This window comes from Schistocerca gregaria, chromosome 4, assembly GCF_023897955.1.
Source record: "Schistocerca gregaria isolate iqSchGreg1 chromosome 4, iqSchGreg1.2, whole genome shotgun sequence".
Lineage (NCBI taxonomy): Eukaryota > Metazoa > Arthropoda > Insecta > Orthoptera > Acrididae > Schistocerca > Schistocerca gregaria.
The window spans coordinates 203,210,486-203,222,697 of NC_064923.1; the positions used below are offsets into that span (position 1 = coordinate 203,210,486).

The 12,212-nt window shown below is 41.9% G+C and overlaps 1 protein-coding gene across 1 annotated transcript in view; it reads right to left on the reverse strand.

Moving 5' to 3' along the window:
- The window catches only part of LOC126267980 (acyl-CoA Delta-9 desaturase-like), a 138,014-nt gene extending 128,552 nt beyond the window's left edge, over nt 1-9,462 (reverse strand). Inside the window, exon 1 of the mRNA XM_049973326.1 lies at nt 9,340-9,462. The gene's annotated coding sequence lies outside the window, so the exon portion shown is untranslated. The remainder of the gene's footprint in view (nt 1-9,339) is intronic.
- Between the last annotated feature and the right edge of the window lie 2,750 nt (nt 9,463-12,212).

Here is a 12,212-nt window from a genome sequence, read left to right on the forward strand (position 1 = left end):
ACCATTTTCTCTCCTAATCCTAACAAGGTAAAGATCTGTACACGTAGGCAGCTGTAGACCTTGCTTCTTTGGATTACATGTCAAAACCTCATCGGTATTGATGAAAATATGTTGCATACGAGTACATACGAGGAGATGACATGTGTATAGACTCGGCAGCCTGTTTGAGTAAATTCGCCATATTACAAACCGTGCAGGATGTGGGCTTCGTGCCTCTGCGCTGTCCGACCGCTATTTCACGAAACCGTTCAATACCAACACAGTTGTCTGGGACATCCGAGCGTGGAGAAACAGCGAATGTTTACGTGAAGCTTACAAATACGTCAGGGACGAACCACTTTCCCTGGGGCGTCTGTAGTGCACAAACACTATGGAGGAAACGTGAACACGTGTATCCAGCGAGAACCAAGCGATATTCTCTCCTTGTATTTAGGTTGTGACGCACAGTGATCTCCAGACATACGCAATACAAATTACTGATATCTGAGAAAACCAGAGTTGTACTTTCGCTAATGTAGGAAAAGTCTTCAGTGTGTGTAGTGTTTCAGGCAACGTATTCACCAATAATACTTTGTTACAGATGTATGAAACGTGAACGAGGTTTTCAGAAAACAACAGACGTATGGCACTCGAGAAAAAAAAAGTATCTCTTGTTGGTGCACTAGCCACAGACGAAACTCCAAATATCGCGGTAAAGAATGTGTATTAAATGTGGATTGTAATTCTACAGGTTGTACAAGAAACACAAATTTTCTAGTAATAAGGGAGTACTTACTTTGCTGTATTGATCATACTAGTAATACTTTATCTATCTATTTATCAGTGCAACAATATTTACTTCCTGGACGGATTGTTACTCATTAAAACCGAGCGAGGTGGCGCAGTGGTTAGCACACTGGACTCGCATTCGGGAGGACGACGGTTCAATCCCGTATCCAGCCATCCTGATTTAGGTTTTCCGTGATTTCCCTAAATCGTTTCAGGCAAATGCCGGGATGGTTCCTTTGAAAGGGCACGGCCGATTTCCTTCCCAATCCTTCCCTAACCCGAGCTTGCGCTCCGTCTCTAATGACCTCGTTGTCGACGGGATGTTAAACACTAATCACCACCACTGATACTCATTAATATTAGATTCATTGTTTACTATGTTTCTGCGTTTTATGAAGTGAAAAATTTTACATTTCTGAACAAATAAGGAAAGCTACCAATCTCTGCACTACTTTGAAATCCTATCAAGGTACGACTGAATACTTGTGCACTTCTTTTCAGACATTATTACAGACAACTGCATCATCTGCGAATAAAATGAAGTTGCTTTTTATATTGTCTGCCAGGTCGTTAATATACACCGATGAGCCAATACATTATTACCAACTGTTTGATAACCTGTTGTTCCACTCGTCAAACACCGTACAACAGAGATTCTGCTTATACTTCACGGATTCCAGAAGTATATGGTACGAAATGTCTAGGCACATGTCTAGCAATTTTCGCAAATTACGGGATGGTGGTTTACGACACACAGCTGGCGCCCGATATGTATTCCAGTGTGTACAGATGAGACACAGTTTCTGGCCAAGACATCAATGTAAGTTCACTATAATGCCCCTCAAACCACTGTAGCACGATTTTGATCTTACAACACGGACAGTTATCCTGCTGGAAGATGTCATGCCGTAAGAGCCCTCTTCGAACCTGAAACATGCAGGTGGCCCGCAATAATGTTCACGTGGATCACTGCCGTCATGGTGCCTTCTATCACCACCACAGGTCCCACGGAAGCCCAACTCAATACATCCCCTAGCATAATTCTGCCCTCACTGGCATGCATCTGTGGCGCGGTGCGTGTTTAATGCAGTCATTCGAAGGACTCAACCATCGACCTGATGTAACAAGAAATGCGATTCATTTGAAAGACAACACGTTTCTATTGATACACGGTGAAAACTCAGGGATGCAATCCTAACTGACGACCACGTAAGGGTCATGTGATGTGGAGGTCCATTTTCAACAATGGCCTTTGAAAAGTGTGCTCCGAAACACTTGTGCTTTCACCAGCATTGTTCTCTGTCGTCAGATTTGCCACAGACTGCTGCTTATCCTGGATCACGCAGTGGGGAATCCTCCAACTTCTGCGCTTTGTGATGAGACGTGATTGCCCATTAGTATTGCGACCTACTTGTTATTTCACTATCCTTTAACCACTTTCCATAAATGCCCACTACAGTAGTACACCAACAGGCGGCCAGCTTCGCCGCTTCAGACATCGACGTTTCCAGCCGCAACGCTACAATAATGTGCACTTTGTCAAAATTGCTTATATTAGTGGATTTCGGCATTTGCGGCCCGTATCTGCCTACATTCTTTCCTTAGTGCGTCACGCGTCTGCAACACCACCGGGAGGCATTCAACCATGTGGTGGTCTGCGGTCACAATGTTTTGGCTCATCAGTGTACAAAATGAACAACAAGTGTCACAGTACACTTCCTAGGGGCACACCTGACATTACTTCCACATTTGGCGAAGGCTCTCCATCCAAGCTAAGACGCTGTGTCCTCGATACCGAGAAACGCTCAATTCAGTTACAAATTTTACTTGATACCACATACGATCGTACCTTCGATAATAATTGTGGGTCACATGCTAAATCAAATGCGACAGACTGTCAATCCATAGGGCCCGGGTTCGATTCCCGGCTGGGTCGGAGATTTTCTCCGCTCATGGACTGGGTGTTGTGTTGACCTAATCATCATCATTTCATCCCCATCGGCGCGCAAGTCGCCGAAGTGCCGTCAAATCGAAAGACTTGCAACAGGCGAACGGTCACCCGACGGGAGGCCCTCGTCACACGACATTTCATTTTTCAAAGTAAAAAAAAAAAAAAATACTGCAGCTACCTCACTGCCTTGGTTTATGGTTTTCAGAATGTTGTGTAACAAACAAACTGCTTGACTGTAAAACTTTACACGTTTTGTGTCACTACTCGTTTACTACGGAATCTTCTTAAAACAATGAATCGTTGCAATTAAAAAGATATATTTCTTAATTCTTACTGTAGACATAAAGGTTGGAGGTACTACTTTTACAGAGAAGTGCTCATTATGTAGATGCCATGGCTTGATGTAAACCTTATTTTATTACACGGATAGTTTATCAAATAGTCAGCACCCAAACGAAACGAAAAGTCATTTGCATAGGAAACTGCCCTCCATTTCTTTTATTAATGTTACGGGGCGAGATGAAGGCTGGTTGAAGACGCAGATATTCGCAAGTTGCTGGATTGAAACTTTGATCTCTATGAAGTATGTGACTGTAACCTCACAACCTTTTAGATATTGTACGCTTTACTAGGCAGGGAGACCCTAGATCGAATTCTAGTCGCGCCTGCTACTTTGGGATTGTTAGAGCTCCCAATTCAAACAGAGTACTGATTGCAACCATATCGCTAAGTACAAGGAAGCTATCTTGTCGTATACCATTATCAGATGAAGATCTACCAGTGCTGATAATTTTGCTACACAGGAAATATTAAGTTCCAGGAGAGAGCCACGACTGTTCGTTAGAAAAGGGATCATCCTTCCCTAATGTCACTATTGATGTCGATATCAACAGAATGTTGAACTCCTTCATTCTTGCACTTCTTAACGCTTTCACGCAGCAAGTAACGGCGAGGTGTCTATCATAGTCTACTACTTTCGCTGTCACCGATCATTTCTCAAACACACGTAGGTGCATAAGAAGCCATTGCTGGTTGTGTGAAAGCGTTAAGAAGTGCAAGAAGGAAGGAATTCAACGTTCTGTTGATATCGAGATCAATAGTGACATTAGGAAAGGATGGTCCCATTTCTAACGAGCACTCGTGGCTCTCTCTTGGAGCGTCCATGCGGGGTAGATGCGCGGTTTCGGACGTCTTGTCACGGTTCGCGCGGTGGCCCCCGTCAGAGGTTCGAGTCCTCCCTCGGGCATGGGTGTGTGTGTTGTCCTTGGCGTAAATTAGTTTAAGTTACATTAAGTAGTGTGTAAGCTTAGGGACCGATGACCTCAGCAGTTTGGTCCCATAAGACCTTACCACAAATTTCAAAATTTTTCTCCTGGAACACTTAGGAAAGTTGAAGGACGCTAAAACACAGGGACTCGACGGGGTCTTAGTATCACTCTCGAACACGATTCCCGTATCTTAACGTCAGTCACTTGCTCCTGCACTTCACGCGCTCATGCTGCAAACAGTCCAAGCAAAGTTCTGTGATGTTGTTATGAGCCAAGAAGTTGATTGCTCTTTTATTTAAAACGTAAGCCACAACACGTGTAGAGAACACAAGGTTCTCCAAGTTAGCTGGACTATATGTGATAGTTCACTTGTCTTTAATTACATTTGTGTCTCATCAACAGCTGTCCCTTGAGGATGGTGTTTAGAGATTCTGGAATCGATCATTAACAATTCAGTTGTTAAAAGGAAGTAAATTTTAAGAATAAATGAAAGTAAGTAATAATATAGATGAAGTGTTCCTATCATCTTCAAATAGATCTTCTCTTTACTTAACTAGGAATTTTTAGTGAAACAACTGTACTCGGAGAGTTGCGGTTATATCTTAAAACTGCCCAGTAACACTTTCAGTCAGTTTACATTGTTCAAGGTCTAATATTTATAACTTTGTTCGTATTCCGCAGCAAGCAACAAGCACTTGTGTTGCGCTAGTCAGTTTATACATATTTTCCATTTTTGTTTGCTTTTATTGTTGTGTCATATGTAGTCATTAGCGACTAACAATGAGTTGCGAGTTTTAATAAAATCTGAAATATATACAACCAAGCGGCAGTTATAAGAGTCGCAGGGCATGAAAGGAATACCGTGGTTGAGAAGGGAGTGAGAGAGGAATCTAGCCTATCTCCTAATTTCTCCTATATGTATATTGGGCAAGCATTAAAGAAAACGAAGAAAAATTTGGAGTAGGAATTAAAGTCCACGGAGAAGAAATAACAACTTTAAGGTTTGGTGGTGACATTGTAATTCTGTCAGAGACAGCAAAGGATGTGGAAGAGCAGCTGAATGGATGGACAATTTCTTGAAAGATGGATATAAGATGAACATCAACAGAAGCAAAACGAGGGTACTGGAACATAGTCGAGTATATTCAGTTGTGGCTGCGGGGATTAGATTAGGAAACGAGACACTAAAAGAAGTAGGTGAGTTTTTCAGTTTGGGCAGCACAATAACAGATGATGGACAAAGTTGTGAGAGGATTCAAAAATGTAGACTGGCAATGGCAAGAAAAGGCTTTCTGAAATATGTTAACGTGGAGTATAGATTTATTTGTCAGGAAGTCTTTTCTGAAAGTATTTGTGTGAGTGTAGCCGTATATGGAAGTGAAACGGGATGGACAAGTAGAGAATAGAAGTTTTTGAAATACGCTGTTACACAACAATGATAAAAAGCAAACGGTACATCATATGACTGATGACGCGTTGCTGAACAGGACTGGGGAACAAAGGAATTTGTGACACAAGCTAACTAGAGGACGGGATCACTTGGTAGGATGCATTCTGAAACATCAAGGGATATCCTATTTAGTACTGGTGGAAAGTAAAGAAGAGTAAAAATCGTAGAGACCAAGAGATGAATACAGTAAGGCCGGCTGGAGTGGCCGAGCGGTTCTAGGCGCTACAGTCTGGAACCGCGCGACCGCTATGGTCGCAAGTTCGAATCCTGCCTCGGGCATGGATGTGTGTGATGTCGTTACGTTAGCTAGGTTTAATTAGTTCTAAGTTCTAGGGGACTGATGACCTCAGAAGTTAAGTCCCATAGCGCTCAGAGCCATTTGAACCATTTTGAATACAGTAAGCAGATTCAGAAGGATGTAGATTGCAGTAGTTACTCTTAGATGAAAGGCTTGCAGAGGACAGAGTAACAAGAAAAGCTAGCTTTCAGACTGAGGACCACAACAACATAAACGATATACGTTCTTAAAATATTTCTTTCTGCTCAAAATTACGACAACGGCCGGTTCGTACGGTCTACAAAATACAGTACTGGAAACATCTGTACACCTCTTGGTTGACGTTCCTTGATAGCAGTTCAAAAGAAAAAGTGGGGCTGTTGTATTGAACAGTGACTAACGAAATCAGCACTAGCAGATTTGGCAAGCTATTTTTTCATTCGTACTAAACTGCTACTGAAAGTGTTGTAAATCACTATGCCAATCCACCTACAAAATAGCTCGTGTTCATAGAACCCATCGTTCCGTACGCTGTTAACTCTACGTTACTACTGGAAAAGGCATCTTGTTGCAGATATCCAGTACCAGGTTATTACTTTACATTCTGCTGCATGAACATTATATATGAGAAGCATGATAAAAAACTGAAATTTTCCGTCTTACTTCATCTAATGTCTACTTTTGCAAGTAAGATACTACTTCTAAATAGTAAGTGTGGTAGAATTCACTTATTTCGATCCAGTCGGGCTCCCAGTTTGATGAAATGTGTAGCCTGGTGTATCACATTTTTCTTGACAATATAAAACAGTTATTTTTTTAAGAAAAGTGGGCCACCTGTCATTTCCCATGAATGATCCTACTTTGCACCCTTAGTAGTCATTCCTTCAAGAAATGAAATTAAATGAATTTTGTCTGTTACATTAAATGAAAACGAGTATATATGTATATCCTGATGGAATACACGCAGCTGTTTATGCGTTACCTGGAGTGTTCGCGCTGCTGCTAACTAAATTCAACTGTAGCGACGTCCACTCATGTCCCGTAATAAGTGGTTCAAGTAATATGGAGAAAAAAGCACTGTTGGAAACGACTGTAGTTTACTAGCCTCAGCGTTGATATTGCAACCTTTATCGGCATTCTTTCGTTGAGAATAACTTGTAGTTCAGAAATTCGAACTGTTCTTGTCTCTTGAGGAATCTATGTCATTGCCGATAGCCAGTAACACGTAAACAGTTTGTAACATTGTGAATTGCTCTTTCACTCACATTACTCACAAGAGCACAGAGAAAAGAAAAATGGTTAGTCAATAGCAAACTGTCTGAAGAATGTTGGGAAAAATGATTTATTTATGAATCTAAACATATTTTCTTAATATGGCTGCAGTGGGACGGAGGTAGTGCTGCTGTCTGGGAACTGGAAGGATGATAGGGATTTAACGTTCTGTGTAGACTGATACCATTAGCTCAGGTAAGCACGGTCTACCATATCAAACAACTAGTCTGACATTCATCGCAAGTGATGTAAGAAAACAAAAGAAATCGAGACTGCCAAGGGAACGTTAGAACTCAGTTCAGTGTCTCAAATCGTAGTGACATCTTTCCTGTTCAGCCGCGCGACCTTGAGTCACAAGAGCGAGGATAAGTTATTTTATTTCGACGAAAGAATACTGCCTGAAAAGTAAATACTGCTAATCTCAGTAAAATAGTTGGAGACAGTAATTTGTTCTGAAACTACTACATCAAAGAATTTGTAGCCAAAATTACCAAAACTGGCGGATTACAGCGTTATTACCAAAATCTAGCTTCCTGTCATACAACGTGGAGCACTACTGAAATGAAAGCGTGTCTATTTTTCTCCCTGTAAGTTGTCATCTGGTGGAACTTAGTGAACTTCCCAAGGTCGGCCATCAACACGTATGACCTCCTACAAAGATATGAGAGACTACACGTGAAGAGTGCACACCTCAACGTTCCACCTGGGCAGTCATCCGAACTGCATCCGCAATCCTTTAATTGCTGATTTTTCGCTTTAATATCACACACAATGATATTTAACGGGCATTCAGTAATCTGAGATGGCGGAGCGGATCTAGGCGCTTCAGTCCGGAACCGCGGTGATGCTACGCCCGCATGTCCGAATCCTGCCTCGGGCATGGATGGGTGTGATGTCCTTACGTTTGTTAGGTTTACGTAGTTCTGAGTCTAGGGGACTGATGACCTCAGATGTTAAGTCCCATAGTGCTTAGAGCCATTTTGAGTAATCTGAGAGGAAATTACTTGCACACTATTTATATTTGTTCTATGAATTCTGTGTCAGCTAGGGACTGAACATCATGTCCTCTGTATGTATGCGCTTTCGAGGACGAGCTTTTTGACGAAAAGCGCTTAAAAGGCCTTCATTTGATGGCTGTTGAAGATAGGGCGGTTAGAAAATACATTGTCCGCCCAGTGCAGTCTACATAATCCTATGTATCAATCAAATCCTGTAAGTCCCAAGAGGGCTTAAACCCCATTGTCATTAGACTTTCTCCATTAGTTCCAAACATTATGTTTCAATGTTCGACTTCTTAACAGACACACGGATTAAGCATGTTGTAAATCATCAACACGGGATGCAATCAGGGAAGAGTAGAGATAGAGTTACAATCTGAAAGAGTGAATGGTAGTGGATCATACTGATTGCCGGTGACTGTAACGAAAATATACTTATGGTGTCCCAGGAGGAGAGGTCAACATTCAGGGTTGTGACAGGAGCCACCATTGGAAGCAAACAAGTTTAGTTAAAATGGGCTCAAAAAATCATACCTTATCTTCGGTAGCGTGAAACAAATCTCAACTACTGCAACCTCTTGTGAGAGGTGGTTGTGTGGAACTAAACAAGAAAAAAAAAGGTCCTGTGTAAACATGGACACCAAAGTTCATACGTTAAGAAATATGAACACTTGTTCGTCTTCGCTGCTGTGCAACACATCTCTCCTACTAAACAAGTGCTCTTAGCTATTAAGGTATGAATTTTTGAGCCCATGTTTCCTAGTTACATTCGCTTGTTTGGCCCATACTACCAACTCCGAAAAAAAAAGAAACCAAAGATCTTTCATTAGAAGAGATGAAGAAGCGCTCATAGCTATCAAGTCCATGTTTACTAAGCGTTTTTATTTCGAATGATCGCTTCCATCATATTCTTCAGCTTTGACCACTCCTGTTTGGACACCGTGAATGTTTATAACCATAACCAACCAATCATCATCACGAGACTGGTTTCGGCCGTAAACATAAAATGCATGTCATCCAGTGTGCATACCACAGCGTTTAATAGAAAGCGAAAATCATGAATCGCTTTATTTTTCTTGATTATAGGCCTCACTGAAATACATGTGAACACTTCATTGGCTGTTTGTGCTCAGATCCAATCGTACGGATGTCACACACGTGGGAAGTGTATCTGTCAGGTGTTGTACGACACGAAGAACTGATCTGTACATACAGTGCACGAAAACATCTGTCGGTTAGGCACAAAATAATGCGACACACGCTATGAATCACGGAAAGTCCCGGAAACACTGTGTACAGCCTTGGGCGTCGTTGTCGAATCGAGAGCTATCGTACTCAAGCGGGCTGGTACTCACCGCGGAAGAGCTTGCGGTAGGCGACGCTCCGGAGTGGGGCGCCAGAGGCTGTCTGGAAGGTTGTGAGCGGCGCTGCGCTGGAGTGGATGCGTCGCGGCGTAGCCGGAGCGATAAGGTGCGAGTGAGCGAGGCGCCCGGCGCGACTTCTCCAGATATATAGCGGCTGCGACCGCGGCCACCGGGGGAGGGAGAGAGCGACCAGAGGCGGCCCCTCCCCCGCCACGCCGCTGGTCCGCCGACGCTGTCCCCGCGGACTGCCGCCATCAGCACGTGGTCGCCCCTTCCAACTCATCTATGGAATGTACCATAATCAACAGGAGGTGCTGACCCGAATGAAGGCGTACGGCAATAGGAGTAAAAACATTCTAGTAAACAGGGGTCCACCAATGAACCGTTTGCCAGATAACTGCGAAGGTTTGGTTACGTACCGCCACTGGTTTCAGAATCAAATTTTGTCGTGTTGTTGTTGTGGTCTTCAGTCCAAAGAGTGGTCTGATGCAGCTCTCCGTGCTACTGTATCCTGTGCAAGATGTCTCATCTTCGAATAACTTGCAACTTTACATCCTCCTGAATCTGCCTACTGTATTCATCTCCTTTTCTCCTTCTACAATTTTACCCCCTTCACAAACCTCCAGTGTTAAGTTGGTGATACCTTGACGATCCAGAATGTGTCCTATTTACCGATCCGTTCTTCTAGTCACGTTGTGTCAGAAATTTCTTTTCTCTCCAATTCATTAGTTGCCTGATCTACCTATCTAACTCTGAGCATTCTAATGTAGCATTTCAGATGTTTGTATTCTCTTCTTGTCTAAACTGTTTGTCGTCCATGTTTCGCTTCCATACACGAGTACTCTCCAGACAAATAGCTTCGGAAAAAACTTCCTGACAAATTTGTATTTGACCTTAACAAATTTCTCTTCTTCAGAAATGATTTTCTTGCCATTATCAAAAAAAAAAAAAAAAAAAAATTGTTCAAATGGCTCTGAGCACTGTGGGACTTCTGAGGTCATCAGTCCCCTAGAACTTAGAACTACTTAAACCTAACTAACCTAACGACATCACACACAATCATGCCCGAGGCAGGATTCGAACCTGCGACCGTATCGGTCGTGCGGTTCCGGACTGTAGAGCCTAGAACCGCTCGGCCACTCCGTCTGGCTGCCATTGCCAGTATACATTTTATATCCTGCCTACTTTGTCCATCATAAGTTATTTTTCTCCACAGAGAGCAAAACTCATCTATTACTTTTAATATCCCAATTTCTGATGTAATTCCCTCAGCATCCTCAGATTTAATTCGACCACATTCCGTTATCCATGTTTTCCTTTTGCTGATGTTCATGTTACATTTCCTTACAAGACACTCTTCATTCCGTTCAGCTGCTCTTCCAAGTCTTTTGCTATCTTTGACACAATTACAGTGTCATCAGCAAACCTCAAAGTATTCATTTCTTCTCCTTGAATTATAACTTCCTCTGCAAATTTTTCTTTTGTGTCCTTTACTACTTGCACAATTCACAGATTGAATAACATCGGGGATAGGCTACAACCCTGTCTCACTCGCTTCTCAACTACTGCATCCCTTTCATGCTCCTCGACTCTTCTCACTGCCGTCCCTATTCAGCCCAAGTTGCAAGTAGCCTTTTGTTCCCCGTATTTCAGCCCTCCTACCTTCAGAATTTCAAAGAGATTATTCCAGTCAACACTGTCGAAAGCTTTCTCTAAGTCTACAAATGGCATTAACGCTGGTTTGCCTTTTCAAATCCTATGTTCTAAGATGCGTTGTAGGCTCAATATTCCTCACGTGTTCTTACATTGTCCGGAATCCAAACTGATCTTACCGGAGATCAGCTTCTACCAGATTTTCCATTTTTCTGTAAAGAATACTTGTTACTATATGGGAACAATGACATATTAAACTGGTAGTTCGGTAATATTCAAACTTGTCGGCACTTTCTTTCTTTGGAATTAGAATTATTACATTCTTTTTTATGTCTGAGAGCATTTCTCATACATTTTGCTCACCAGATGAAACAGCTTTGTCGTAGCTGGCTTTTCCAAGGCTTTTAGTAATTCTGATGGACTGCCGTCTACTCCCGCAGCCTTGTTTCAGTCACATCTCTGTTAAATTCTTCTCTCAGTATCATATCTCTCACCTCATTTTTATCTACATCTTCTTTCATTCTTATAATACTGCATTCAAGTTCATTTCCCTTGTATAGTCCCTCTACATACTCCTATCTTTAAGCATTCCCTTCTTTGCTTGGGATATTTTCCATCTGAGCTCTTGATATCCATACAGCCTCTTCACTTTTCTTCAAAGGCCTCTTTAACTTTCATGTAGGCGTTGTCTATCTTTCCCCCATTGAAATATACTTCTAAATTCTTACACTTGTCCTCTAGCCACTCGCATTTTTCACTTCATGTCAAACTCATTTAGACGTTTCTATTCCCTGCATTTCTGTATTTTCTCCTTTGGTCAGTTAAATGCAATAAATCTTGTGTTATCCAAGGATTCTACTAGGTCTTGTATTTTTGTCTATTTGTTCCTCTGCTGTCTTCAGTTTCTCATCTCTCAAAGCTACTATTCCGTGAAACAAATATGCATATAGAAGACCTACGATGTGGTTTCTGCGGAAAATTATTGCAAGTATCGTTATCTATTTATAATATATGATTTCATTGTCATTATTATCATAAGTGACATAAAATTAATGTGTAGCGAAACGAAGTGTAAGGTGACCAACGTGCAATCCACTAAGTGAAATTCTCATGTAGTCCACTGGCGCACCTCATTACTGGGGTATCATGACAGAAAATAAATGCGACTTAACTGATAACTGTTTTAAACTGTCTTTTACAAAAAATAAGGT